Below are 24437 nucleotides of genomic sequence, written 5' to 3'. Positions count from 1 at the left end.
CATTTCAGAGTTCTCACTGCATGACACTTCTTTTGACCCAATTTAACAGTTATCTTAATCCTCTGTTTGCATATCTATATATTTCTGTGTATCTCTGTTTTTCAAGGTATTGGCTTGTGTCATCCTTTTTCAGTGTCGTTGTACAGTTTGTTTCTTTCCGGACTTTTCTCACGTCTTCACTCGCCTATGTAGTCTGATGCACTTAGTCATTTGTGTGCCTGCACAAACACAGACCATGTACATTTTAAATGCAGCTATAAGTATGCCGACCTATGAGCCATGATTGAATGGTGGAGCAGACACGATGGGCCAAGGGGCCTAATTCTGCTCCCATATCTTATGGTCTTATTGACATTGAGTCGCCAGAGTAACATTGGTAGTCGAAGAAATACGTTGAGAGATTATGGGCGCGATTTAACCGGAAATAATTATGTCTGGTTTTGGGCATGTTTAGCGGTGTGTTTCTCTGTAGTTGCAGAGCCAAGAAACACCCTGCTATTTAATGGCACTTTGCTGATTTTTTTGGCCTTGGGGAGTGTCTCTCTGCCGAGGCAGCACTTAGAGTAATTTTCTGCTGGCGAGCCTTGCAGGAAAGGCTTTTTGCAGATTTGGGTGGCATTTTGTGTGGCTGTCCCAAACTCTCTCTCCCCCCCCCCCCTTGATCCCCCTCTCATTTTAGATACCGCCATATGTCCCCTCCCCAACCCCCAGGAACACCCCCTCATCTGGTAAGGCCTCTTTTGGCCCAAACCCTGGCAGTGCCAACCTGGCACCCTCGCACTGGTAACCCGGCAGTGCCCCTGCCAGCCTGGCAGTACCAGCGTGGCACTCCCAGGGTACCTGAATGGCACTGCCTCCTCCAAGGTCAAGGGTGCTGCAATGAAATGAGAGCGGGGAGACAAAGGGAGAGTGCATGAAATGAATTTTAATACAAAAAATGGTGACATCAGTATATTGAAAAATATTGCCCCATGAATGACGCTCTTGTGGCACGGGGTTAAGGTCCAGAATTTGTCTGGGTGTCAGGTTCTCAACCTCACTTTGAAAATCCAGCTCAATGACTTTCCTCAGTTAGGTTTCGCCAGAATGTGCTGCTTCTCACAAGCTGCAATCTTAAATAGCAACAACCACTTCCATTTATATAACATTTTTTTGGTCACGTGATGGCGCAGCCACTAAAAGGGTCACGTGTTAGGAGCGCGGGAGCCCGACAGAGTACAATTTGAAGTAGCTGCTTAGTTAATTAATAAAACACTGTTTATTACAATTCCTTGTTGTCAGTGTTTAGGGAACCCGACACATTTACAATTTGCAACATAGAAATAACATTCCGGGGTGTCTCACAGAGTCATAAATTCTACACGGATGTCTGCTATCTTTTCCTCAATGTGACCATTGAATTTCATTTTTGGACAATTGTAATACGAATGCCCAAGAGAGATACCTGTACCTTTTGAGAAAGCAGAATTAAGCTGCAGTTCTAGGGACTGAAAGAAGGGAGATTTGCTCTCTTCCTAACCTCTGCGAGTCCTCACCTAGTGGGCATTGCCAGTAGAGAGTACGTTTTCTGCTTGTGTGCTCCTGCGCAGAGGCTCATGTACCAGGAGCAGAAATCAGATTACATACTCAGGCCCTGCTTTTCCAATAACTAAGTTTAATGGACAGCAAATCCTGGCTGCACAATTTCTTGATATGTGTTTCTGATGGGTATGACTCCACAGTGGGAGCACACGGGTGAAAAATGTACCCTCTGACGCCAAAGCTTTCAGCATAAAGATTGATTTCCTTGAATATTCCAAATCATGTATTATTTACAAAAAAGTGTCATATGAAGTTCTAACTCACACTTTAATCATGACCCCTTACTGTGTTTTCTGTTTGCCAGGCATTAGCTATCGAGATCTAGCGTCGCAAGCAAGGCATTGAGAAAGGATACCGAGGTAAGGCACTCCACTCACCACCTTGCAAGAATGTTTAGATTTAAGGATTCTCCTGCAGATGGCAGATGGAGTTTAATTTGGATAAATGTGAGTTGGTGCATTTTGATAGTTCAAATCAGAACAGGATCTACTGATAGGGAGTTGGGGAGAGTTACAGAACAAAGATATCTCGGGGCACAGTTTCATAGCTCCTTGAAGGTGGAGTCGCAGTTGGACAGGGTCGTGAAGTAGGCATTCAGCATGCTAGGTTTTATTGGTCAGAATATTGAATACAAGAGTTGGGACATCTTGTTGAAGTTGTACAAGACATTGGTAAGACCACACATGGAATAATGTGTTCAGTTCTGGTCACCCTATTAGTGGAAGGATATTGTTAAACTATAAACAGTGCAGAAGAGATTTACGAGGATGCTACCAGGACTTGATGGTCTCAGTTATAAGGAGAGACTGTATAGGCTGGGACTTTTTTCCCTGGAGCGTAAGAAGCTTAGGAGTGATCATATAGCGGTCTATAAAATAACGAGGAGCATAGATAGTCAGCATCTTTCCCCAAAGGCAAAGGAGTCTAGAACTCAAGGGCATAGGTTTAAGGTGAGAGGGGAGAGATACAAAAGAGACCAGAGGGGAAATTCCTTCACCCAGAGGGGGTGAGCATCTGGAACGAGCTGCCAGACGTAGTAGTAGAGGCAGGTAAAATGTTTTCCTTGAAGAAACAGTCATACAGTTACATGGACAGGGTGGGTATAGAAGGATATGAGCCAAATGCGGGCAAGTGGGACGAACTTAGTGATAGAAACTGGGCGGCATGGACAGGCTGGGCCGAAGGGCCTGTTTCCACGCTGTAAACCTCTGTGACTCTATGACTCCTGATTTACCATGCAAAATGTGGTCACTGAATAGCCAAAGTTTTGTCCGCCACTGTGTGAGCATTAACACCAGCCCTTCCTGGTATAACTATGGTAATTTGCCTAGTTACTTATTACCTGATGAGGTCACTTGCGGTATCAAGGATCAATTTTCATTCAAAATCTGGAAGACTGGTGGCTGAGCTGGTTCCTAATTTACATGCCACTAAACCAAATTATTGATTGTTGTGGGCTTCTCAGAGACGTGGCTGTTAGGGGATCAGGGCTGGAATCTGAATATCCAAAAGACAGACAATTTGCAAAGGGGCAGGGTTGCATTGTTAATAAGGAATGAAGTTAAATCGATAGCAAGGAGCGATAGAGGATCAGAAGGCATAGCATCTCTGTGGGTAGAGTTGAGGAATCGTAAAGGTAAAAAGTCCCTGATGGGTGCTATGTACAGGCTCCCTAGCAGTAGTCAGGATGTGGGGCAGAAAATAAATCAGGAGATAGAAAAGATATGTAAAAAAGGCAATATCACAATATTCATGGTGGACTTCACTGTGCAGGTGGATTGGGAAAATCAGGTTGCTAGTGGATCCCAAGAAAAAGAATTTATGGAATGTCTAAGAGATGGTTTTTTGGAGCAGCTTGTGACAGAGCCTACGAGGGAATAGACAATTCTGGATTTGGTGATGTGTAATGAGGCAGACTTGATTAGAGAATTTAAGATAAAGGAAGCTTTAGGGAACAGTGACCACAATATGATAGAATATACCCTGCAGTTTGAGAGGAAGAAGCTGGAATCAGATGTAACGGTATTACAATTAAATATGGGTAACTACAAAGACATGAGGGAGGTGCTGGCCAGAGTTGATTGGAAAAGGAGCCTAGCAGGGAAGACAGTGGAGCAGCAATGGCAGGAGTTTTGGGGGGGTTATTAGGGAGGCACAACAGAAATTCATCCCAAGGAGGAGGAAACATGCTAAGGGGAGAACAAGGCACCCATGGCTGACAAGGAAAGTCAAGGACAGCAAAAAAGCAAAAGAAAAAGAATACAAAGTGGTGAGGATTAGTGGGAAGCCAGAGGATTGGGAAGCCTTCAAAAGCGAGCAGAGGCCGACCAGAAAAAACAATAAGGGGGAAAGAAGATGAAATATGAGTACAAGCTAGCGAGTAATGTAAAAGAATTGGGCCGCACGGTGGCACAGTGGGTTAGCACTGCTGCCTCACGGCGCCGAGGTCCCAGTTCGATCCCGGCTCTGGGTCACTGTCCGTGTGGAGTTTGCACATTCTCCCCGTGTTTGCGTGGGTTTTGCCCCTACAACCCAAAGATGTGCAGGGTAGGTGAATTGGCCATGCTAAATTGCCCTTTAATTGGAAAAAAAAGAATTGGGCACTCTAAATTTATATTTAAAAAAAAGACAGGAAGAGATTTTTTCAATATATAAAAGGTAAGAGAGAGGCAAAAGTAGACATTGGACCACTGGAACACGTGGCTGGAGAAGTAATAATAGGAAACAAAGAAATGGCAGAGGAATTGAATAGTTACCTTGCATCAGTCTTCACGGTGAAAGACGCCAGTGGGATGCCAGAGCTCCAGGAGAATCGGGGGCAAGGTGAGTGCAGTGGCCATCACTGAGGAGAAGGTTCTGGGGAAATTGAAAGGTCTGAAGTTGGATAAATCATCTGGACCAGATGGACTACACCCCAGGGCACTAAAAGAGATAGCTGAGGAGATTGTGGAGACAATGGTGGTGATCTTTCAGGAATCACTGGAGGCAAGAAGGGTCCCAGAAGATTGGAAAGTGGCTAATGTAATACCGCTGTTTAAGAAGGGAGGGAGGCAGAAGATGGGAAATTATAGTGTGTTTCGCCTGACTTCGGTCATTGGTAAGATTTTAAAGTCCATTATTAAAGATGAGATCGCTGAGTACTTGGAAGTGCATGATAAAATAGGACTGAGTCAGCACGGCTTTGTCAAGGGGAGGTCATGCCTGACAAATCTGTTAGGGTCCTTTGAGGAGGTAACAAGGAAGTTAGACAAAGGAGAACCAGTGGATGTGATTTATTTAGATTCCAGAAGGCCTTTGACAAGTTGCGGCATAGGAGCCTGTTAAATAAGTTAAGAGCCCAAGGTGTTAAGAATAAGATCCTGGAATGGATAGAGGAATGGCTGACTTGCAGAGGGCAGAAAGTTGGGATACAAAGGTCTTTTTCAGGATGGCAGCCGGTGACTAGAAGTGTTCCACAGGGGCTTGTGCTGGGCCACAACGTTTCACAATATACATTAATGATCTGGAAGAAGGAACTGGAGGCACTGTTGCTAAGTTTGCAGATGATACAAAGATCTATAGAGGGACAGGTAGTATTGAGGAAGCAGATAGGCTGCCGAAGGACTTGGATAGGCTAGGAGAGTGGGCAATGAAGTGGCAAATGGAATGTAGCGTGGAAAATTGTGAGGTTTGCACTTTGGAAGGAGGGATATATAGGAAATGCTTAGGAAATCAAAAGCACAAATAGCCTTGGGAATCCTTGTTCAAGATTCTCTTAAGTTTTTTTGTTATTTAAAAAAAACCTTTTAGAATGCCCAATTCATTTTTTCCAATTAAGAGGCAATTTAGTGTGACCAATCCACCTACCCTGCACTTCTTTGGGTTGTGGGGGCAAAACCCCGGCAAACACAATGAGAATGTGCAAACTCCACACGGACAGTGACCCAGAGCCGGGATCGAACCTGGGACCTTGGCGCCATGAGGCAGCAGTGCTAAGCACTGCGCTTCCATGCTGCCCGAGATTCTCTTCAGGTTAACGTGCAGGTTCAGTTGGCAGTTCGGAAGGCAAATGCAATGTTAGCATTCATGTCGAGAGGGCTAGAATACAAGAGCCAGTATGTACTTCTGAAATGAAATGAAGTGTAAATCGCTTATTGTCACAAGTAGGCTTCAAATGAAGTTACTGTGAAAAGCCCCTAGTCGCCACATTCTGGCGCCTGTTCGGGGAGGCTGGTACTGAGGCTGCATAAGGTTCTGGTCAGACCCCATTTGGAGTATTGCGAGCAGTTTTGGGCCCCGTATCTAAGGAAAGATGTGCTGGCCTTGGAAAAGGTCCAGAGGAGGCTCACAAGAATGATCCCTGGAATGAAGAGCTTGTCGTATGAGGAACGGTTGAGGACTCTGGGTCTGTACTCGTTGGAGTTTAGAAGGATGAGGGGGGGTCTTATTGAAACTTACAGGCTACTGCGAGGCCTGGATAGAGTGGATGTGGAGAGGATGTTTCCACTTGAAAGAAAAAATAGAAGCGAGGACACAATCTCAGACTAAAGGAACGATCCTTTAAAACAGAGATGATGAATTTCTTCAGCCAAGGGGTGGTGATTCTGTGGAACTCTTTACCCCAGGAGGTTGAGGAGGCCAAATCACCGAGTGTCTTTAAGACAGAGATAGATAGGTTCTTGATTAATGAGGGGATCAGGGGTTATGGGAGAAGGCAGGAGAATGGGGATGAGAAAAATATTTCACCATGATTGAATGGAGGAGCAGACTCGATGGGCCTCGTGGCCTAATTCTGCTCCTATACCTTATGGCCAAAATCCCCTGTCCCAGCAATACTTCGAGACCCACAAAATCTGACCCTGAGATTTGGGAGAGTGAACACCCAAACTGGACCAGCAACATTCATCTTCTGAAACCTAAATTAAAATGGAGCCAATTTAAAAGCAGCCAAAGACTTCCATTCTTGATGTTACACTCATTTTGCATAATTTGCTTTTAAGAATGGTGGCTTTGTAGAAGAATATTCTTGATCAACAGACATCTGAGTGAATTCTTTTCCCACCGAGCAATACAATATTGTCTTTGAGGTAGTTTCTGTGAAGATTAATTATTTTTGTTTCAAAAGCAAACGCAGAGAAGCCAGTTTACACATTGTGCAATCTCAAAACCAGTGGTAAAATCATTCTATATAATATAACTAGAATTTGACATAAACTTTCACCCTTTTACAATACACCAGTATTTTTGACCATTGCCTCTTCTAACCCTCAACTTTACTCTTTATAGGGCGGCATGTGGCACAGTAGTTAGCAATGGGACTACGGTGCTGAGGTCCCGGCCTTGGTGACTGTCCGTCTGGAGTTTGCACATTCTCCCCATGTCTGCGTGGGTCTCATCCCCACAATCCAAAGATGTGCAGAATTGGGGAAAAAAAATTGGGTACTCTAAATTTATAAAAAGAAACGTTACCCTTTATGTGGTTGGATTTGGTGTAATGAGTATAGGACAGCATATGTAATTTAATTAAACACATCTGTATGATTTGAAAGCCTCTATTTGCAAAAGCCAAGAGAAAGTACAACTTATTAGTCTCAAGTTTAAACACTGGGTGGCACGGTAGCACAGTGGTCAGCAGTGTTGCTTCACAGCTCCAGGGTACCAGGTTCGATCCCCGCTTCAGTCACTGTCTGTATGGTGTCTGCACGTTCTTCCCGTGTCTGAGGTGGTTTACTTCGGGTGCTCCAGTTGCCTCCCGCAATCCAAAGATGTGCAGGTTAGGTGGATTGGCCAAGCTAAATTGCCCTTAGTGTCCCAAAAGAACATGTTTGGTGGGGTTACAGGGATAGGGTGGAGGTGTGGGCTTAAGTAGGGTGCTTTTTCAAGGGCTGGTGCAGACTCGATGGGCCGAATGGCCTCCTTCTGCACTGTAAATTCTATGATTCTATATTTTGTCTTCATGGTACTTGAACAATCATAAAGTATTCTTTGAAACGATCTGTAATGAACAGCAATATGTAGAGCATCTTCATCTACCAATATATCGCAGGAGAACAGATAAGCGATCAGTTGGTGAATATCTTGCTTGTTTATCAACATATGTAATTTATTAGTAATTGAAAGGTTTTATTCATTGTAGTACGGTTTACTGGCAGTGGTAAAGAGTATTGGGAGCACAATGATTATTAATTAATTAAGGAAAATAAATAAAATAGCACAATAAAGATGGCAGGGCAGGTTCTGTGTTGCAAGTGCAGATCATGAGGCTTTCTGGATGTCGGTGTGATTTAAAAAAATGATTTCACGGGACAGGTACATTCCTGGTGAGAACAGAATTTTTATTGCCCATTCCCAACTGCCCTTGAGAAAATGGTGGTGAGTCACCCATTTAAAAAAAAAATCATATCCTTTAACACACATTTTAGGGGGGGTAATAGTGGGGAGGGATTCCTGAGCTGATTAACAGCCCTTTGAACCGCATTAAGCAGGCTTCTTCTGTAGCCAACAAGACCTGGCGTTGGACTTGAAGGTCAGGTTCAGGTTGAAAACTGCCAATTAGCTCCTCAGTTGCACAGACCAGTTTTCTCTCCAGGTATTAAACCTCTTCCTTAAATAAAAAGAGCAGGCATGATTTACGGCATCACTCTGGTATTGCGGGGTTTGATAGGACTGACATCTGGCTCCACAGCCCCCACCGATCAGCACTGAGACCTAATGGTCCCCAGACCCACCACGGAGATATCAGGAGGTACACCTGCTCTGGCTGTCAATCATCGGCAGCACCCCCCCCCCCCCAACCCTGGCCACTACCACCACTGCAGAAGTACCAACGGCAATCCCCCCAGTCCTTAATGCCCGCTGCCCCCCCATCCACCATGCATAAATGAAGCCTCCCCCACCATCGGTCTCCCAATAGGACTCACCCCTGGCACTGCCCTTGGCACAGGTTGGCACTGTGTCAACATGGCAGAAGGCATGTCTCTATGTCTCCTCCCCCCCCCTCCCCCCCCCCCCCCCCCCAACCGTGGGGCAGAGTGGCGGGCACTTACCTTTGCATCCATAGAGAGAACCCCTCAACTGATTTTTGTTTGGCCAAACCTGTTGGCGAAGTATGAATAGTTAGTGAGGGACGGATCATGTGGTGGGCGGCACATTAATACTATGTAACTGCATAAAAATCTATTCAAATGAGGTTCAGGCACTTTGCTGGCCTGAACATCCTGCTGTTGTTGGCGAGGGGCGGAGAAAATTGGGGAACGCAACCTCTCTGGGGAGAATCACGTTTCCCGATTCGGTCTACATTTTCCAATCCCACACATGGCAGGTGTAAGCTCAAAATTGTGGATGGTGAATGGCTTGGTGGGAATTTTCAGGCGGTGGTGTTCCCATGTACCTTCTGCCCTTATCTTTCTGTGTGGTAGAAGTAATGTGTTTAGAAGGTGCTGTTGAAGGAGCCTAGATGCTGCAATGCATCTTGTAGATGGTACACATTGCTACCGCTGCATATAGGTGGTGGATGGGGTGCCAATCAAGTGGGCTGGATGGTGTGGAGCTTTTTTTTTTATATTTTAGAATACCCAATTAATTTTTTTTCTCCAATTAAGGGGCATGGCCAATTCACCTACCCTGCACATCTTTTTGGGTTGTTGGGTGAGACCCTCGCAAACACTGGGAGAGTGTGTAAACTCCACACAGACAGTGACCCAGAGCCGGGATCGAACCTGAGACCTTGGAGTCATAAGGCAACAATGCTAACCACTGCGCCACCGTACTGCTCAGGTCTGGAGTTTCATGCGTGTTGGTGGAGTTGATCTCATCAGATTAGCATATGTTCTGTTTTGAATAACAGAATTTAGACTGGGGAACATAGTAGCGGGACAGATTTTTAATATTTATTTTGTTTCACCAGTTCTTTGCAATCCATGGAATGTTAGATAGCCTTTCATCTGCACTTTTTCTTCCCCAAATCATCAATAACATCTTCGTAGGTAAAATATCTTTAAGGATGCATCTTCAAGCGTCAGTATTGCTGAACTTGTCAAATGTTCCTGAATTATCGTAATTCCTAGATATTTTCAATACAGAGAAAGAATGTTCACCGAAAGCATTTATTAGAGGTACTGTTAAAAAATATTTTCAGTATGGTTTCCGCATTTGGAAAGGTTGCCTGCAAACCATCACTTATAAGTCTGTGCAAATGAGTTGGTGATCTCGAAGCACAGAGTTTATCATTATTGGTGAAATTAATGAATTGTTTCACATCATCTTCAAAACAATTTGTGTCTGTGATCTTCTGGTAGAATTCAATTGATCTTTTACTGCAGCGGCTCTTAGCATTCTCATCCAAACTTTTGTTGAAAAGCATGCAAAATAATTCAACCGGTTTCTTCAGATATTCACTTATACTCTGCAATTGCACAATTATTGTGTCAAGAATAACATTGACAGTTTCAATGATGATCTTTTCGTTTTCTTTTTAAAACAATTTAATTGTCTCTAGTTTCATCAAAAAACATCTTGCTGTGTTGTCTAGTAGACATCTCATCATCAGAGGGCCTCAGTTGTAAATGTAAATAATCTTTTATTGTCACAAGTAGGTTTACATTAACACTGCAATGAAGTTACTGTGAAAAGCCCCTAGACGCCAGTTCAGGTACACAGAGGGAGAATTCAGAATTCTCAGCTTGTACAGGAATTAAACCTGCACTGCTGGCCTTGTTCTGCATCACAAACCAGCTGTCTAGCCCACTGAGCTAAACCAGCCATTCTTCATTCATTAAAAACATTTTATTCAAATGTTTACATATTTTCAACAAACCCCCCTTACAGAAAAAAGAAAAACAAAGAACACATAAATCAACATCTTACAACTACATCACGAATTCCCCCAATATACAAACCCCCCATTAAGCAATAATAAACACAGTAGAAAACACAAAGTACACCCCCACCCCTCCTCCCCTCTCACCTCCCCCCCTCTGGGTTGCTGCTGACCACCTCCTAACGCTCTGCTGGAAAGTCTAGGAACGGTTGCCACCGCCTGAAGAACCCTTGCACAGATCCATTCAAGGCAAATTTTACCCTCTCCAATTTAATGAATCCTGCCATGTCGCTGATCCAGGCTTCCACGCTTGGGGCCCTCGCATCTTTCCACTGTAGCAGAATCCTCCGCCGGGCTACCAGGGACGCAAAGGCCAGAATACCGGCCTCTTTCGCCTCCTGCACTCCCGACTCGTCCGATACCCCAAATAGTGCTAACCCCCAGCTTGGCTTAACCCGGGTGTTCACCACCTTAGACACCGTCCTCACAATACCCCTCCAGATCCCATCCAGCGCCGGGCACGCACAGAACATGTGGGTGTGATTTGCTGGGCTCCCGGAGCACCTCCCACACCTGACTTCCACCCCAAAGAACCTGCTCAGCCTCGCCCCTGTCATATGCACTCTGTGAAGAACCTTAAATTGTATCAGGTTAAGCCTGGCGCAAGAGGAGGCAGAATTAACCCTACCCAGGGCGTCTGCCCACGCACCCTCGTCTATCTCCTCCCCAAGCTCCTCCTCCCATTTACCCTTTAGCTCCTCCACCGAGGTCTCCTTCTCCTCCTGCATCTCCTGGTAGATCGCCGAGACCCTGCCCTCTCCAACCCACACCCCCGAGAGCACCCTATCTTGAATCCTCAGTGCTGGGAGCAGCGGGAACCCCCTCACCTGCCGTCTTACAAATGCCCTTACCTGCATGTACCTGAAGGCATTTCCGGGGGAAGCCCAAATTTTTCTTCCAGCGCCCCAAGGCTCGCAAACGTGCTATCTAAAAACAGGTCCCCCATCCTTCTAATTCCTGCCCTGTGCCAGCTCAGGAACCCTCCATCCATTCTCCCCGGGACGAACCGATGGTTCTCCCGGATCGGGGACCAAACCGAAGCCTCTACCTCACCCCTGTGGCACCTCCACTGCCCCCAAATTTTCAAAGTCGCCGCCACCACCGGACTCGTGGTGTACCTAGTCGGCAGGAGGGGCAGCGGTACTGTCACCAGCGCTCCCAGACTCGTGCCCACATAGGATGCCATCTCCAGCCTCTTCCACGCCGCCCCCTCCCCCTCCATTACCCACTTGCGTATCATCACCTCATTGGCAGCCCAGTAATACCCACAGAGATTAGGTAACGCTAACCCTCCTCTGTCCCTACTCCGCTCCAGAAACACCCTTCTCACCCTCGGGGTTTTTTTTTGCCCACACAAATCCCATGATGCTCCTACTGACCCGCTTAAAATAGGCCTTAGGGATCAGGATGGGGAGGCACTGGAATATAAAAAGGAACCTCGGGAGCACCGTCATCTTCACCGACTGTACCCTACCTGCCAGGGAGAGTGGCAGCATATCCCACCTTTTAAACTCCTCCTCCATCTGCTCCACCAGCCTCGTCAAGTTGAGCTTGTGTAGGGCCCCCCAGCTCCTGGCCACCTGGATCCCGAGGTACCGAAAACTCCTTTCAGTGGAAGCTCGTCTATCCCCCTTCCCTGGTCCCCTGGGTGTACCACGAAGAGCTCACTCTTCCCCATGTTGAGCTTATACCCGGAAAAGTCCCCAATCTCCCTGAGGATCCGCATCACCTCCGGCATCCCCCCCACTGGGTCCGCCACGTACAGTAACAGGTCATCGGCATACAACGATACCCGGTGTTCCTCCGCCCCCCGGACCTGCCCCCTCCTGTTCCTGGACTCCCTTAGAACCATAGCCAAAGGCTCAATTGCCAATGCAAATAGCAAGGGGGATAGGGGGCACCCCTGCCTCGTCCCCCGGTACAGCCGAAAGTATCCCAACCTCCTCTGATTCGTGGCCACACTCGCCACCGGGGCTTCGTAAAGTAGCCTAACCCAACTAATAAACCCCTCCCCGAACCCATACCTCCTCAACACTTCCCAAAGGTACCCCCACTCCACCCTATCGAAGGCCTTCTCCGCATTCATAGCCGCCACTATCTCCGCTTCCCCCTCCACTGCAGGCATCATGATTACGTTAAGGAGCCTCCGCACATTGGTATTCAGCTGCCTTTCCCTTAACAAATCCCGTCTGGTCCTCGTGAATCACCCCTGGGACACAGTCCTCAATTCTGGTAGCCAACACCTTCGCGTCCACGTCGAGGAGAGAGATTGGCCTATACGACCCACAACGTAATGGGTCCTTGTCCCGCTTCAAGATCAGCGCCCTGGACATCATCTGGGGTAGAGCCTCCCCTCCCTCGCCTCATTGAAAGCCCTCACTAATAGAGGGCCCAGCAGGTCCATGTACTTCCGGTAAAATTCCACCGGGAACCCATCTGGCCCCGGTGCCTTCCCTGCCTGCGTACTCCCCAGCCCCTTAGTCAGCTCCAAAGCCCTACCGGTGCCCCAAGCCCCGCCACGTGCACCTCCTCCACCCTCGGGAACCTCAGCCGATCCAAAAATCGACGCATCCCCCCCATCTCCGTCGGGGGCTCAGACCTATACAGCCCCTCATTAAAGTCTCTAAATACCCCATTTATTCCCACCGCACTCGGCACCGTGTTCCCCCCTTTATCCCTAATTCCCCCAATCTCCCTTGCTGCCTCCCGCTTCTGAAGCTGGTGTGCCAACATCCGGCTAACCTTCTCTCCGTATTCATACACCGTCCCTTGCGCTTTCCTCCACTGCATCTCTGCCTTCTTGGTGGTCAACAGGTCGAAATCGGCCTGGAGGCTTCGTCGCTCCTTGAGTAGCCCCTCCTCGAGGACCTCTGCCGACGTCCTACCCACCCTTAAAATCTCCCCAATCAATCTCTCCCTCTCTCTCCTCTCCTTCCCCTCCTTGTGGGCCCCAGTGGAGATTAGCTCTCCCCTAATCACCGCCTTCAGCGCCTCCCAGACCACCCCCATCTGCACCTCCCCATTATCGTTAGCCTCTAAATAGCTTTCAATGCACTCCCGGATCCGTCCGCTCACCTCCTCATCCGCCAGCAAGCCCACATCCGCCACAGCGGGCGCTGGTCCCTCTCCTCCCCTAGCTGCAGCTCCACCCAATGCGGGGCATGTTCTGAGGTGGCGATGGCCGAATACTCCGTGTCCTCCACCCTCGGGATTAATGCCCTGCTCATAACGAAGAAGTCTATCCGGGAGTAGGCTTCATGGACGTGGGAAAAAAAAGAAAATTTCCTGGCCCCTGGCCTGACAAACCTCCATGGGTCCACTCCTCCCATCTGGTCCATAAACCCCCTCAGCACCTTGGCTGCCGCCGGCCTCTTACCTGTCCTGGACCTGGAGCGGTCCAATGCTGGATCCAGTACCGTGTCCCCCCCCCCCATTATCAAGCTCCCTGCCTCCAGGTCCGGAATCCGGCCCAACATGCGCCGCATAAATCCGGCATCATCCCAATTCGGGGCAGATACATTCACTAATACCACCCGCACCCCCTGCAGCTTACCACTCACCATCACATACCTACTTCCGCTGTCTGCCACGATGTTCAGCGCCTCAAACGATACCCGCTTCTCCATCAAAATCGCCACCCCTCGATTCTTTGCGTCCAACCCCGAGTGGAAAACCTGCCCATCCTACCCCTTTTGCCGCCTAACCTGATCTGCCACCCTCAAATGCGTCTCATGGAGCATAAACACATCTGCCTTCAGTCCCTTCAGGTGCGTGAAAACACGGGCCTTCTTGACCGGCCTGTTCAGGCCTCTCACATTCCAAGTTATCAGCTGGATCAGGGGGCTCCCCCCCCCCCCCCCCCCCCGCCCCCCGCCGATTAGCCATCCCCTTTTCTAGGCCAGCGACGTGCCCACACCTCCCGCCCTCTCCATTCCCCCCAGCTGCAGACCCCCACACCGACTCTCCGAGCTCCAGCTCCCCTTTGGCCAATGCAGCAGCAACCCAGTTCCCTCCTCCCCCCTCACGCCCCCCCCTCCCCCCCCAGCTAGGTCCCCCCTAGCTGCGTTGCTCCCCCCATAGCACTCCCGTAAGACAGCTGACTCCTGCTGACCCCGGCCACTCCCGCCACGCCATCGACCCCCCAGTGTGATAGTCTCCCCCCCCCCTCCTGTCCATCAGCGGGCGCTCCTCTCCAACACCGCCCCCTGGCCCCGCCCCCTTCCTTCCCTAGCACGTGAAAAAGCCCGCGCTTTCCATCCAACCGGCCCCGCCCTCCCTGGCGCAGCTCCCTTTTGGGGCCTAATCCCAGCTCCCCCACCTCAGGCCTCCCATCTCCCCTCCCCCCCCAACGGGGCCCCGTCCTTCCAACCACCGACGCCCACACTCTCACAAAACCCCCGTTTCAAACCATTTCACCCTACCCCACCCAGCACCCAAGGAAACAATACAGAACAGAACATCCCCCAAAGCACAGTAACCACAGTAGCCCCCCGCCACCTCCCCTCACAACCGACCCTCAGTCCGTGTCCAACTTTTCGGCCTGAATAAAGGTCCACGCCTCCTCCAGCGTCTCAAAGTAATGGTGCCGGTCGTTAAACGTGACCCACAGTCGCACCGGCTGCAGCATCCCAAATTTCACCCTCTTCCGATGCAGAACCGCCTCAGCCCGATTGTACCCGGCCCTCTTCTTGGCCACCTCCGCGCTCCAGTCCTGGTATATACGGACCTCTGCATTCTCCCAACTGCTGCTCCGCTCCTTTTTTGCCCATCTTAAGACACACTCCTGTCCACCAAGCGGTGGAACCGCACCAATACCGCCTGCGGCGGCTCGTTGGACTTGGGCCTCCTCGCCAGGACTCGGTTGGCCCCATTCAGCTCCAGGGACCTCGGGAAGGCACCCACGCCCATCAATGTGTTCAGCATCGTGGCCACATATGCTCCAGCATCCGACCCCACCACTCCCTCCGGGAGACCCAGAATCCGCAGGTTCTTCCTCCTCGACCGATTCTCCATGTCCTCGAACTTCTCCTGCCATTTCTTATGCAGCGCCTCATGCGCCTCCACCTTCACCGCCAGGCCCAATATCTCGTCCTCATTCTCCGAGGCCTTCTGCCGCACCTCCCGGATTGCCGCCCCTTGGGCCTTCTGGGTCTCAACCAGCTTGTCGATTGAAGCCTTCATCGGCTCCAGCAACTCTGCTTTCAATTCCGTGAAGCAGCGCTTGAGAAACTCCTGCTGCTCTTGCGACCACTGCGCCCACGCTGCCTGGTCTCCACCCGCCTCCATCTTGGCTTCCCGCCCTCGCACTTTTCGCTGCACCAAAATTACTTTTTTCACCGCTCCACTCCTGGTCCGATCCATACAGTGCCGGGGAAAATCGTACTGTCACCTTCCCACACTGGGAACCGTCGAACAAATGCCGCTGGGGCCTCTAAAAAGAGCCCAAAAGTCAGTTTCTGGCGGGAGCTGCCGAACGTGCGACTTAGCTCAGCATAGCCGCAACCGGAAGTCCCCATTCTTCATTAATGTTAGTGCTTCAACTTCCACTGAGGCATAGTCTTTTCGAACGTCCATGACAAAACTTCTCGCTGACGCTAAAAATTGTGAAGCACTCAATAAAGTTGTATCAACATTTTGCAGCGATTTGCTGACGGCATTAATTCTTTGAAGTATTTGTTCCACAGCAGAAAAAACTGCAACATCGTCCTTTTCAAACTTCTCTGCTGAGGAGTTTGCTTCAGCTTTCTCTCGTGGCTTCTCTGATTTTGATGTGGCTATGTTTGATAAGCATTCCTTTATATCGACAAAGCCAGAACACCATTTGCACGAGTGGACCACCTGGTGTCACAAATTCTTTTGACCGTCAATAGGGGCTAGTTTAGCACAGTGGGCAAAACAGCTGACTTGTAATGCAGAATAAGGCCAGCAGCACGGGTTCAATTCCCGTACCGGCCTCCCTGTAGGGGCTTTTCACAGTAACTTCATTGAAGCCTACTTGTGACAATAAGCTATTATTATTATGTTTTCCATGTGCCTGCTGCAAGTGTGATTGTAGGATATTCCACCGATGCGTGGAAATTGAAGGAAAGACGAAAGTCAAAATAATGGACGACTGTCTCACACGATTCAGCTGCTGGACTGCGGATTAAATTCAAAGACTGACTGGAACATGGGATGAATAATGCACAGAGGCTTGCATTGTTCAGTCTTGCTTGTCAACCTGAATGTGTTCCTGCCATATCTGCGTCCTTATCGAAGCTCTGCCCACAACAAATGTTGATGTCCAATCCCTGTTGCTTCACAGCACCAGGGTCCCAGGTTCAATTCCAGGCTTGGGTCACTGTCTGTGTGGAGTCTGCACGTTCTCCCCGTGTCTGCATGGGTTTCCTCCGGGTACTCCGGTTTCCTCCCTCAAGTCACAAAAGACGTGCTGTTAGGTGAATTGGACATTCTGAGTTCTCCCTCTGTGTATCTGAACAGGCGCCAGAATGTGGCGACTAGGCGCTTTTCACAGTAACTTCATTGCAGTGTTAATGTAAGCCTACTTGTGACAATAATGATGATTATTATTATTACATTTGCAATGATTTCAAAACAGTTGTCTCCAGACGCTCAAAAGTGTGGGACTATAGCTGGACAAAACAGAGAAATCACTCTTCAACTTCACCATCACTGGTCTCATGTCTTAAAATTAATGTTCATTGGTCCACAGGACTCACAACTGGTGTTGAATCCACTATTGATGGAATAGTATTTGGAATCTTTTACTTCATCAGTAAATTGGTTTCTAAGCCGCTCTGTCATTATGGTGATGAAGTCATCAAAGGTTCTGTGCATTAAAAAGTTGGTCTTCCCTGAGTCACAATATTGATAACTTTTTAAATGCTCTTTGTCAAATTCAGTGAGATATTCAAGGCTAAAAAATATCTTGTAATCTAGAGACCCAGGGTAATGCTCTGCGGCCTGGGTTCACGTCCCACCATGGTGAAATGTGAATTAAATAAAAATCTGGAATTAAAAGTATAATGATGCCATTGTTGTAAAAACCCAACTGGTTCACTAATGCCCTTCAGGATGGAAATCTGCCATCCTTACCTGGCTGGCCCACATGTGACTCCACACCCACACAGCGATGTGGTTGACTTTTAATTGCCCCCTTCTGAAATGGCCCAGCAAGTCATTCAACTCAAGGGCAATTAGCGATGGGTAACAAATGCTAGCCCAGCCAGCGATGCCCACATCCCAAGAACAAATAAAGGGGAAAAAAGCTATTGGAGACCAATCAGGGCAGATGCAACGTGGATCTAGATTCTTTCCCTCCCCGACCAGGTGTTTGTCCCTCTCTACTTGAAGAATTTCTGATCCAATGTTTGAGGCTATAGCATCAATGAAAAAGAAAATGGCTGCCATGTGATACAAAACGGGCTGGCACTTTACGAAGAATTAATGTTGCATTGCTGGCAGAGATCAGTCATAACCCAGGAATACTTACAAGATGTGAGGTGGGAAGCAGTTTACCGCATTTTAGTTGTGGGTCCTAGTAGGTTTGAAATAAAATGCTGGCCCATCGCCAGTGCTGACCTGAGAGATGTTCAAGAGGTAAATGTGAAATCAGAAATGGAGCACACAAGGACCATACTGCGTTGGAGAGAAATTGAAAGTATCTTCCGAACTAGAATAAGGAAAAGGAGCAGCAGCTGCAGCAGGCCTCAATATAATAGAGGGAAAGATGAAGAAGTGGAGCAAAGAATTCCATATAAAGCATTAGATATAGCTGGAACTCATGCAGGCTCCCATAGCAAGGAAATGAGTGCAGTTAAAAGAATCTTAGAACAACAGAATTTTGAACAGGTTAAAATCCATTTAGTTCATTGTATTTGCTGGCTCCTTGACAGAACAGTCAGAAACTGATCGTGTTTCCCTGTTCTGTTCTGAAAGCATGGTATCTTCTTCAACCTCAGAGCTTATCCAGTTGGCTCATAAACAATGCAGCGGTCTTTGCCTCAATGAATCTCTGTGGCAAAACATCAATATTCCTACAATTTGAAAGAATTTGCTTCCAACAGCTTTCCTCACGCTCTTAATGATAATTTTAAATCAAAATCCCTTTATCATCAATCAGAGGAAATAACTTTCCCCCCCATCCACCCTTAACTAAACCAATCATCATTCCAAACAAGCTCCTGAAATCACCTCGCAGCTTTCTCTGCTCTATGGAGATGGTTGCACGATCATAAATCCTCAAAATGTGGCTGTCGCAAAGTTGACATATCTGTTGCGATCTACTGAAGCCTTTTTCCCATCCTATGAAAATTTAACACAATTTTAAACAGTATTATCAAATCTCTCAGCTGTTTACATTCTAATAGAAATAGTCTCAGTAACTCAAGTCTCTCCTCACACTATAGTTTCCCTTTCCTGGCATCATCCTTCACAAGCTACTACACTTGCATGATGGCTTTGATATCATTCTTATAGTGGGGCACCCAGAACTAGACAGCAGCCTAAACATCACCTTGTACAACCTCATTCTTATTTATTTCCCCTGGTACTCTGTGCCTCTATTTATAAAGACCAAAAGGCTAGTGGTGTTTTCTAGGTTTATCCATCTGTACTCACATTTTCAGGGAATGAAATATTTGAGCCCTTAAGTCTTTTTTGTTTGTAAGACTGCGAGCATTATTCCATTAAGTGTATACACCCATTCATTGTTCTTCATCATTAAATAATACTTAATGTCAACGTAGCACAATAGAAAGAAGACAAGCTACAGGTGTGGACCTGAGTAATTAAAAGAAAACTTGCCATTTTGGCATAATGCCAGTTAGTGTACAGAGCTGAAGAACCAGAAATTTAAGGAAGGGACACATCAGGACAGTCAGTGATCGGAAAAGAAAGATAAAAGTTTTTAGAAAAGGCTATAAGGAATCAGTGGGGTCACCAGAGAGGAAATAATCAGAGAGGTGCTGGACACGCCCAGCTCAGAACAAAGGTGAAGAAAATGACCAGAAATCTGAGTCATGGAAACAGAGAGGGCAGGCTTGAGATGAAAACACAAGAATTAGTCTAAAAATGATTATTGACAGGATTATGTTATAACCCACTCGGGTCTTAACTACCCTGTGGATCTTGCAGTATATGAGCTCCCCCGGTAAGGGGGTGGGGGAGCTGTAACAATACTTGGCTTTGTATAAATAGAGTCAGCCAGTGTATAAATAGACTAGAGAAGACGCAGTAGGGAACTAATGGAGCTGCATATAATCGTAATTTTTCTTTCAACCTAATCGGTGTGTACCCTTCGTTGCCCTTACGAAAGATTACCATGCAAATGCTCAACGCGTTCTTTGGACATTCATTTATCTTCTATTTTAATGCAAACATTTTGTTCAAGTCGGTTATGCAGTCGTTCAAATAATAGAATTGTCATCAGAACATGTTCAACATTCATCTATTAATATCACTGGCAGTTATTTCTCGGTGATTGTCTGGAAGTGGAGAAAGTGTGAAAGACTGGTGTACAAAAATGAAGTCGTATTTTAAGCTTTCAGAATCAGCAAGTACTAATAAAAAAAGACAGTGACCAGAAATAAAGGTGGATGAAGTGAAAACTAAAAGCAGAACGTAGTAAGTAAAAGACGGCGAAAGGAAGAAGTGAATGTCAAACATGTATAGCCTGAAGATAAGGAAAGAAGATGACAGATACTAAAAGAAGTTAGGACACAAAATAGATGAAGGGCTCTGATAAAAGAAACTAGAAAAGGAGCTAGCTTTTCAGCAGACAATTAGGGTGAATCTGAGGAATAATCAAAAGGAAGCAGCGAGGTAATGGTCAATTTAATGAGAGTTCAGTGGCTGTCTTGCATAAAGGAATTGTTGAATAAAGCACATCTAACAAAGGATAAGAATAATTCGAGAAAGAGGAGAAGGGTAAACACCATAACTGGACCGGGCAAAATCTGAAGGACATTTATTGGTTCATTGCTTTTGCAAATGAAGAAATAAATCTTCTGTTAAATAAGGAATTGTTGAGTTGTTTGCAGCATTCTTTGAAAATCTTTCTCACACACACTGACCTCTCACAACAAACTATAATTCTTATCTTTCTTCCATCTTACTTAACACTGTTGAACATATGTTGTTGCAATGGTTCAGGATTGTACCCTTACGTTTCAATTAGAGTCCTGGTCAAATGCGTTAGGTGGGACGCCCAGAATGCATTCCCCGATGCGGCGGAGAATCGAGTGTTGGGGCAAAATCGGGGTCGGCACCAGGCCCGACCCGGACGTCATGCTCTAACCCCCTGCTTGTGGTGTGAACGGGTTCCATGCCGCACACCAGTGGGGGCGTGGAAATAAATGCAATTGAGTCACCCATTTGCATCTATTTGGCAAGCCCAGCACCCAATGCTCTGCCCTCCCGTGATTCTAGGTCCCCGTGACCGGGAATCACGTGGACGAGGTTCTCTTGTGGTCTCAGCAGACGTGAACGTAATGTCATGGGTTCCAACACTCTAGGGCCATGACGATAAAGACCGAGGTCAACCCACCCCCCCCCCCCGCACCGCAAATCAGCCCACCCCCTGCACAGCAACCCCCAACCCCTAGATTGCCTGGGTGCTCCCCCCCTCCACCCCCAAGTACGGGGGTGAACTGACCCTTCCTCCTGGACCCCTGTAATAGGGAGACACCCCACAGGGACCCCTGTAATAGGGAGATGCCCCATAGGGACTCTATGCCTAAAGGAACCCATCCACAGACCCCTCTCCCCCACATAGCACCCCAACCCCCAGAAACGGGACCCCTGTCTAGAAGTTAGAGAGCAGTACAGGCAGGGCCTTGTGGCAGCATTATACTTGTAATACTTACCTTGCAGCTCCACGTGTCTATTCCTGGAAGGAGAGCAGCTGTGCCTGCGTCTGGTTCCCACAGATCCACTATCTGCAATCCATTCATGGCTTTCCTGTAGTGGTTTGTGATCAGCAGCCCGTAAAAACATGTGCAGCTTTTGATCCATTCATATCCCTTCGCGCTTCAGTGGCCTGAGTGGTGAAACCCCAATGTTTGTAAATATTGACCACGTCAAAGAGATGAAAGTGCACTAAGTGCATTCCAATCACTCAAACGTATGATTTCACTGCACTTTCATCGCCTTGGAGTGGAGTGCATTGGGATCGAAATCCGGGCCAATATTCCATGGTGTTGTATGTCTGTCAGACATACGCTCATAGCTCATAAGTATCATTAGAGCCTATTTGAAATAATATTTACAGGGTCTGCTACTTCTCTGTAACTTGAACTTTCAACTAAAAAAAACCTCCCAATTAATTACTGATGTTCAGTTATGTATTTTGAAGCACTTTAGTTTAAATTACAAGATAGAATTACTCAGGCCTGATGTCCTTTTTAAATACATTTCTCTGTGTCATGGGATTAGATTAAAAATAAATAACTGAAGAGGCACTTATAAAGTATGATTCAGGTTGGATCTTTAGCCTGAATATGAAGACCCCCAAACACTTGAGCATTAACTGAATCTGGATATGTGGTTCAATATCAAGAGATGTATTTGCTCACTGAACCAGAAATTCATGGGAATTCATCATGAAAAGATTTGCTCAGGGTAGGACAGAAATGATTAAATCTACTGAAGCTGTTTTATTTATTTTTATATGAACATTTTTATCACTTTTAAGAGGGGGTAGATTTAACAAAGTTTCCCTCATTAATAGATGGGAGTGAATAAGCCTGGCTCAACTCTGCCCCTGCATTCTGGATGTGCACACCATCCTAGGCGGGCCCCATATCAAAATAATACCCAAGCTATTTTGACCTTACGTGAAGGATTGTACATTTTTAAGATATGGGAACAGAATTAGAACTTTGGGCCATCGAGTCTGCTCTGCCATTCGATCATGGCCGATTGCATCCTGGCCTTAACCCACCGTCCTGCCTGTTCTCCATAACCCTTTAACCCATTGCCAAATAAAAAAATCTGTCTTAACTCCTCCTTAAATTTACTCACTGTGCCAGCATCCACCGCACTCTGGGATAGTCAATTCCACAAATTCACAGCCCTTTGGGAGAAGTAGTTTCTCCTCAACTCCGTTTTAAATTTGTTACCTCTTATTCTAAGGCCCTTGTTCTAGATTGTCCCACAAAAGAAAGCACCCGCTCCATGTCTGCTTTATCCATAACTTTTATCATCTTGTATACCTCAATTTGATCTCCCCCCTCCCATTCTTCTAAAATCTAGAGAGGGTGGACCGAAACTGGTCAATCTCTCTTCATTCAGCATCCCGCATATTTCTGGAATCAACCCAGTGAACTTCCTTTGAATTGCCTCCAAATCTTTCCTCAAATGACGGGACAAGAACTGCGCATAGTACTCCAGGTGTAGTCTCACCAATACTTTGTATAGTTGCAATAACACTTCTTTACCTTTATACTCAATTCCTTTAGCTCTAAATGCTGACATTCCATTTGCTTTCTTAATTATCTGCTGCACCTGCATGCTAGTTTTCAGTGATTCACGAACGAGTACCCCCAGATCCCTCTGCAATGGAGCACTCCAAAGTGCCCATTTAGATAATAAGTTGCCTTCCCATTTGTCCGACCAAAATGCATGACCCCACACTTTCCACATTAAACTCCTTCTGCCACATTTTTGCCCACTTTCCATGCTATCTATATCCACTTGTAAGGTTCTTAGTTCCTCCTTGCAACTTACTTTCTTTTAAAATTTAAAGTAGCCAATTCATTTTTTCCAATTAACGGGCAATTTAGCATGTCCAATCCACCTACCCTGCACATCTTTTGGGTTGTGGGGGCGAAACCCACGCAAACACGGGGAGAATGTGCAAACTCCACACGGACAGTGACCCAGAGCCGGGATCGAACCTGGGACCTCGGCGTCTTGAGGCAGCAATGCTAACCACTGTGCCTCCGTGCTGCCCTCTCCTTGCAACTTACTGTCCCACCGATTTTTGTGTCATCTACAAATCTGGCTATAGGACCTTCTATCCCTGTATCCAAGTCATTTATATAGATTGAAAATAGCTGGGGCCCAAGGACCGAACCATGTGGCACCCCACTAGTTACATCTTGCCATTCAGAAAAAGACCCATTTATCCCGATGGTCTTCTGTCCATCACCAGTTTTCTATCCAAGCTAAGAAATTACCCGTAATCCCATGTGATCTAATCTTGTAAATAACCTTCTGTGCGGCACCTGAGCAAATGCCCTCCGGAAGTCCAGATATACTGGGCGCGATTCTCCACTCCCTTGCCGAAGTGGCCGCACCGTCGTGAACGCCGTCGACGGCGCGGAACGGCCCCGGTCCCGACTGATTCAGGCCCTGACAATGGGCCAGGATCGGGGCCGCGTCAACCACACGCGCCAGGCCATGTCGCCCGCGTAAAAGCGGCGCCGCATAGATGACGCGGCCGGCGCGTGGTTGCCGTCCTCTCTAAGTCCGCCCCGCAAGAAGATGGGGGACGGATCTTGCGGGGCCGCGGAAGGAAGGAGGTCCTCCTTCAGAGAGGACGGCCCGACGATCGGTGGGCACCCACCCCACATTTCAGGTGTAAAGCCCGGTGCAGGATCCCCCCCGCAGGCCTCCCCCCCCCCCCCCCCCAGCGTTCACGCACAACTCACGACTGCAGGGACCTGGGGTGAAATTCTCCCCAAACGGCGCGATGTCCGCCAACTGGCGTCCAAACCGGCGCCAGTCAGACGGGCATCGCGCTGCCCCAAAGGTGCGGAATGCTCCGCATCTTTGGGGGCCAAGCCCCAACATTGAGGGATATAGGCCGACGCCGGAGGGATTTCCGCCCTGCCAGCTGGCGGAAACGGCCTTTGTTGCCCCGCCAGCTGACGCGGAAATGACATATCGGGGCGGCGCATGCGCGGGAGCGTCAGCGGCTGCTGACAGTTTCCTGCGCATGCGCAGTGGAGGGAGTCTCTTCCGCCTCCGCCATGGTGGAGACCGTGGCGGAGGCGGA

At 47.6% G+C, this 24437-nt stretch overlaps 1 protein-coding gene across 2 annotated transcripts in view; it reads left to right on the top strand.

Moving 5' to 3' along the window:
- slc6a9 (solute carrier family 6 member 9) overlaps positions 1 to 24437 on the top strand; it is a 305594-nt gene that overhangs the window by 2595 nt on the left and 278562 nt on the right. For both annotated transcript variants that reach the window (XM_072510757.1, XM_072510758.1), the window contains exon 2: positions 1886 to 1940. The gene's annotated coding sequence lies outside the window, so the exon portion shown is untranslated. The remainder of the gene's footprint in view (positions 1 to 1885; positions 1941 to 24437) is intronic.

Source organism: Scyliorhinus torazame, chromosome 7 (assembly GCF_047496885.1).
Source record: "Scyliorhinus torazame isolate Kashiwa2021f chromosome 7, sScyTor2.1, whole genome shotgun sequence".
NCBI lineage: Eukaryota > Metazoa > Chordata > Chondrichthyes > Carcharhiniformes > Scyliorhinidae > Scyliorhinus > Scyliorhinus torazame.
Note: the sequence above shows the minus strand (reverse complement) of the source record. Positions and strands in the feature narration are given on the sequence as shown.